Here is a 6987-nt window from a genome sequence, read left to right as displayed (position 1 = left end):
AAAAAGTCAGCGGAAAAAAACGCGCTTTATCCTTCTTCTTTTTTTTTTTTAATACAGCGAATGTTTTTGTTATTTTTGTTCACTAGTAGCCGTGTGATCAAACCGTGATTATTAGAACACCCCACTACTTAAAGTGACTTAATTTTGGCGTGGTGGCCACTTCAAAAAAGGAAAGAAAAAAAAAACTTTCGAAAGACACGCAGAGCGGTGGAGGATTCCAATGCAGACTGCACCTCATTTTGCGGCATTAAGCTGTGGGCAAAAACATCTAGGCTTCTGCAGAATGTCAGACACTGAAGCATATACTGAACTTTGCAACTGGTTTAATGAAGCTCTGCCCTTCCCTACATAGTAGGTTAAATCTAGGATCGTGTTCGTTAGTGCGATGACTCACTGAACTTATTTTTGATATAAAATATATACGTATATCCTAGCATTACAGTTACCTTGTGTGACATACAAAATATGATCTATTACGAGGTTTGAGTATATAGCATTCAGTGATGTGTTCGCATTAATAGTGAGGGGAGCCTTTGCCATCATAAAGATTTCAGGGCCATATTTTCGCTACTTTGTTGCGAACCATGAGCTAGGTGTGCACCGTTAATGTTAAAAACAGTCCATATGCACTTTAATAAACATGAACGTGCACGCAATTGGGCGCTGCTCTTATATTACGTTGCAGAATTTGGCCAATCGTTAATTTCAAGTGAGATCAAAGAAGCATAACGAAATCGCTACATGTTCTCAACATTTACGCCTAAAACCACTTAAAAACATGGGTCAGCCCTAGAGTATCCGCTATTTTCTTCGTGAATGTTGAAAACTGACCACAAAAAGAATATAGAAACAATAGTACAGAAAGTCTATTGGGTAGAACACAATGAAAATTTTGTTGGCCGTTTGAAGACTATACTCAACTGGGGCCGAAAGTCTATCGATATTCAATAAATTCAAAAGGCGGTCAATAGTCCGACAATGGAGTTTCAAAACCCATTTTTGTAAGGGAGCTGCGCTAGACAACAAGGAGGGGGGCTGAATTTGATATTTGATTACGTGATTAAGGTCTGTAACGATATATATATATATATATATATATATATATATATATATATATATATATATATATATATATATATATATATATATATATTGTGAGCACTGTGTGGCGCTTCATCTTCCACACGGCTGAACGTGCTGCTTCACCTTCATCCTGCTCCCTCTTGTAGTCTTGTAGATACACATTGTCATCGCGGAGTGTGCTTGGCTGCAGTGTGCGACCAAGGCTTCAGGTCTGCGATGAAACGTGATCCCCCAAGTCCGACCTTCGCGCTACCTTACACGTGGTGGAGGAGCGCCTTGATTTCCCTGCTGCTTCGTCACCTGCATCCACCTGGAGCTCCGTTCTGGCCGCCGTTTGACCCCAACCACCATCATCACGACCCAAGAGGGCCACTCCGTTGTTCTGGCTTCTATCAACTCGACCCCAGCTCCCCTTGACACTTGGACTGTCAGTAACCGTCAACGCGACCCGCAGATGTTCGCCGGTCTCCGCGGCGACGGCGCAGATAACTGGCTCGACAGCTACGACCGGGTCAGTGCTTTCAACCGGTGGGACGATTCTCTTAAACTAATTAATGTGTCCTTTTATTTGATGGATGTGGCTAAAACGTGGTTCCTAAATCAAGAATCGACGATTCTGGACTGGGCTACCTTTAAACAAAAGTTACGCCAGATTTTCTGTGCTCCTAATGTTCGCATGGAGTCCGCCAAGAAGATGATGCTAGAAGCCCGACTTCAGCGGTCCAATGAGACCTATACCTCTTATATAGAAGATGTTCTTCCACTTTTTCAGCGCATAAATGACACCATCAGAGGACGATCAGGTTCGGCACGTCCCTAAAGGTATTGGGTCATTCGCCTATAACGTCCTGGCCGTGCAGAACTCTACCACGATAAAACGCCTTCATATCGACTTGTCAACGCCGTGACGAACTACAGTCAATACGCCAGCAGCCTGATCCCACTTCCTATGGTTTCACTGCCGACGCTAATCTCCGTGCCCTTATTCGCTGATTAATTCGTGAAGAGCTCTCGGCTCAAGGTAATTTGTGCCGCCCTGCATCTGAGCCACATCCTTCAAGGGCCGGCCTGCGTAGCATTGTCAAAGAAGAGCTGGCCTCAGTGATCCCCCCCCCCAACACCGGTCCCTCCTACCATCTGTGAGGTGCTAACGTACGCCCAGATCACGTCCTTGCCGCCTGCAGTTGGAGCACCTAAGCCACCGGCGCCTACCACTGCTCATATCGCCGCATTGGCACCACCTGCCGCGGCGCCGACATACTACCCCACCTGGCGCCCAGTCCGCCCTGTTTGTTATTACTGCGGGTACCGACGCCAAATTTCCCGCTTCTGTCGTCGCAGGCTCCAGAATGAACGCCGCGGCTACGACTAATTTGAAGCAGACTACCCTCCTCGCTTCTCCAGCTCTAACCACCGTTCATTCCCTGATTATCCCCAACGTTCATCACCCCCGCCAAAAAGCCCCGCTACGCCTGGTGGTTACAGGCCTCCAAGACGCCGTCCTCCTTCGCCTTTTCGCCACTCAACCTCGACTCTCCGCCAAGCCTCTATGACAAAAGGGTGGCTTTTTGGGCTTGTTGGTGCGTGAACATAGCGAGACTGTAGCGCAAAGCAGACAGGACACACGAGAAGAACGAACAACACGAGCGCTAACTTCCAGCAATCTTTATTTCAGACATGCAGCACATTTATACGCCAAAGATAGGAAATCACTTGTGCTGACAGTATCACCGCCGGAGAAAAGAGAGTTCTTTATCGCATAAACTAATAGACGGAGTGCTAACACAAGTCTCTCCGCGCACGTAACGTCAAGAATGGAACACGCACGTAACGTCAAGAATGGGAAGGGTAGTACTCTTGTTGATCATATTCTTTCTTGTGAAAACTTGCAAACCGTACTTGGAACAAACAGTTGTGCTAGCAAGAAATTTTGACATGACCACGCGAATGATAATTGAAGCTGAGAAGATAAATGCTTGCGGAGAGACTTGTGTTAGCACTCCGTCTATTAGTTTATGCGATAAAGAACTCTCTTTTCTGCGGCGGTGATACTGTCAGCACAAGTGATTTCCTATCTTTGGCGTATAAATGTGCTGCATGTCTGAAATAAAGATTGTTGGAAGTTACCGCTCGTGTTGTTCGTTCTTCTCGTGTGTCCTGTCTGCTTTGCGCTACAGTCTCCCTATGCTCTCTGACAACCCCCCGTCTATCAGAAAACTGACCCCTGCAGTTATCGGAGGGAAAACTGCACTCTTCGGCCATCCCAAAAATCCTCCAGAACGTCCCTGGAATATTATTTTAGTTTGGGTTGAAGGTTTATCTGTTGAGGCTTTGGTTGACACGGGCGCCGCTGTTTCTGTGATAAACACTGAATTGTGCTCCCGCTTGTGAAAAGTGAAAACGCCTTACGATGAACCTGAAGTCCGTGGAAATAATGGTGCAATGATTCGGCCTTTTGCTAAGTGTACTGTGCGAGATTTTTTTACGGTGTCCGCCAGCATGCACAATTTGCCGTGATGTCACCGTGCGCTCACCCAATTATTTTAGGCTGGGATTTTCTGTCTGCCGCATCAGCCAGCATTTCGTGTCGTGACATGGTCATTTACATGAACAAAAGCGATCCGTCTTCTGAACCTCCCGAGCCCCGTCATCGCCTGCTTGCCGCTACTGACTCAGTGGTGCCCCCTGGATGCGAAAAACTTGTCGCGTTTACTTCTACTGACATTGATACCGGAGAGTTGCTAATTGCGCCTTCTGATCACCATCTAACCAGTGGAATCGCGCTACCATCAAGTCTTGTTCGGTTTGAGCATGGCACAGCGCTTGTCGCTGCTTCTAACACTTCCCCAGAGTCCATTGTGCTGACTAAAGGGACATGTTTTTCTTGCGCCCTGGACATTCATCCGGTGTCCCTCACCACCCTTACCGCCCCCTCTTCCTCCCCAGCAGCTTCTTCCGATGCTTCTCTCTGTGTTCTCTTTTGCACCATCAATCCTGACCTTCCTGCGACTCACCGCCAAGCTTTGCAGGAAGTACTTCGAAAACACAAAGCCTCCTTTGATGTCACTTCTCCGACCTTGGGCCGAACTTCTGCACAGCACCGCATTATTACAAAAGGTACTTATTTTGTTAGCCGCCGCCCTTACCGTGTTTTGTTATCACAACGTAAAATCATGGAAGATAATGTGAATGATATGCTCCGACGAGACATTATTCGGCCCTCAGCTAGCCCCTGGTCATCTCCGGTCGTCCTGGTAAAAAAAATGGATGGATCCGTGCGTTTTTGCGTTGATTACCGCGCACTTAACAAAGTCACTCGCAAAGATGATTACCCTATGCCACGAATTGACGACTCCCTCGACTGTCTTCAGGGCGCCGAGTATTTATCCACGTTGGATTTACGTTCCGGTTACTGGCAGATTCCGATGCACGAAGCCGACAAAGAAAAGCCGCATTCGCTACTCCCGATGGGCTTTACGAATTCAATGTCATGCCTTTTGGACTTTGTCATGTTCCCGCTATATTTGAGCGAATGATTGACACTGTTCTTAGAAGCCATAAGTGGAAAACACGCTTGTGCTACCTGGACGACATAGTTATTTTGTCTGCGACTTTTTCTGATCATTTATACCGCTTTGATCAAGTATTAACGTGCCTGGCATCCTCCGGTCTCCAGCTCAACACAAAAAAGCTTAATTTCGCCAAGAAAGAAATCAAGATCCTGGGCCACCTCGTCAGCCGCGATGGCATTCGACCCGACCCTGACAAGCTCGCTACAGTTTCGAACTTTGCACGCCCTCAGCGGACTAAGGATCTACGTAGTTTCCTTGGCCTACCTTCATACTTTCGCCGTTTCACTCGCAATTTCACTACCATTGCTGCACCACTCCACCACCTTCTTACCGTCCGTACTACTTTCAATTGGTCCGAAGAATGCGAAAAAGCTTTTTAAACCTGTTGCAAACGCCAGCGGCCGGCGTTCGCCTGCCAACGGGTCGGCGGCCGCGAACCTGTTAGAGCCCAACGAGACTGATGGCTGGGGCAGAAAGAACTGGGTTTATTGTGTGGCTTGGGATTTTATACCAAGCCAAAGAAAAAAGAAGAACGAAAGGAAAGCTGCAAGCAGAGGCTGCCGTGACGCTTGGTGATGACGAGCAGAGCGGAGGCGGGCACACGTGGCGCTGACGAAGCATTTAGCAGTTCGCAGCATCCCCCTTTTCTGGGAATTCATATCTTACTACGGGCCTCCTGACACGTGTTGACCGCCGCAGCACCGGACCCTCGATGTCGCTGGCTGTGGGAGCCTCCGTTCTCTCCAGCTCCACGTCTGAGTGATCCGCAGGTACTCCAGGGCAAGCAGGGGGAGTTGAAGCAGCAATGGGTGCATCGGTGCTTCTTCTGCGGAGCTGGTCCATGTGACGGTGAACAACCCCGTTGTCTGTCTCCACTTTCACGACACACGAGCCCGTGGTTTCCTTGACCTTGCCCGGCGTCCATTTCTCGCCGCTGCTATAGTTGCGGATGTATACCGGATCTCCTGGGGCAAAGCTCCAGCCGGCGTCTTCCCATGACTGGGCCTGGTCGACTGTCTTGCACCTGGGCGGGAAGCACATATCTAGTCTCGTGCGCAATCTGTACCCGACCAACATTTCGGATGGCGAGCGCCCTGAGCGTAGCGGCGTGCTTCTATAGCTGCACAATATTCTTGCCAGGGCCTTCGTTATATCCCCTTCTGAGCACCTTTTAAGTCCATCTTTAATGGTTCGTACAGCGCGTTCAGCCAAACCATTGCTTTGTGGGTGATACGGCGGTGTTCGAATGTGTGTCACGCCGTTCCGCTCCATAAATTGGGCAAATTCCCAACCGATAAAAGGCGTCCCATTGTCAGAGACAACTGTGCGGGCTAGACCAAACTGACTGAAAATTGTCCGGAGGGCCTTGACTGTGGTGCAGGAAGTGGCATTGGATAGGGGTATGGCCTCAATTTACTTGCTATGCGAGTCTACGATGACCAGGATCATCTTGTTTTGAATAGGTCCCGCAAAATCAATGTGCAACCGCGACCATCTTTCCTGCGTCTCTGGCCAGCTAACAGGTGCGTGGGTAGGCGGCATTGGAAGCGCTTGAACGCAGGTTTGACCCCCAGCAGCCGCCCGTTTAATATCTGTGTCGAGACTGGGCCACCAGAAAGTAGACCGCGCAACGGTCTTCATGGAAGAAGCCCCTTGGTGTGCTGCGTGTAATAATTTCAAAAATCTTCCTCTGGCTGCTACCGGAATCACAACACGGTGGCGCCAGTAGAGCAGGTTCTGACTAACGGACAGCTCGTGTCGCCTTTTCGAGTATTCCGCCATCTCCCTCCCTTCCATAACCAAGTGCCTCGGCCAACCCTCCAAGACACACCTACAGACCTTCGAGAGCACTGCGTCTGCTTGCGTGAGCACTTGCAACTCCTTTAGGGGCACGGCAGGCTGGTCCCAGGCGTCCAAGGTCAACACGTAGTCTGCCTCGTCCTCCGAATCCTTGGGAACCTGCTGAGATGGTAGCGGTAGGCGGCTTAAGGCATCCGCGACGAACATGTGCTTACCAGGCTTGTACTGTAACTTATACTTGTATGCGCCAAGCAGAATGGCCCATCTCTGTATTCGAGCAGCTGCCATGACGGACGTTTGCCTGTCATGCTTTAGGAGACCCAACAAGGGCTTATGGTCGGTAATGAGCGTGAACTCCCGCCCGAGTAGATAGTCTCGAAAACGCTGCACACCGAAAACTAAATCCAGGGCCTCCCGCTCAATGTGAGAATAATTCCTTTCAGCGGCGTTTAACGAGCGCGAGCGAAATCCGATCGGACGATGTTCGCCATCTATGCGATGGGAAAGCGTGGCCCCAACACCATAGGGTGAT

Source organism: Amblyomma maculatum, chromosome 1 (assembly GCF_055883805.1).
Source record: "Amblyomma maculatum isolate TAMU_Amacu chromosome 1, ASM5588380v1, whole genome shotgun sequence".
Lineage (NCBI taxonomy): Eukaryota > Metazoa > Arthropoda > Arachnida > Ixodida > Ixodidae > Amblyomma > Amblyomma maculatum.
This window is presented reverse-complemented; position numbering follows the sequence as displayed.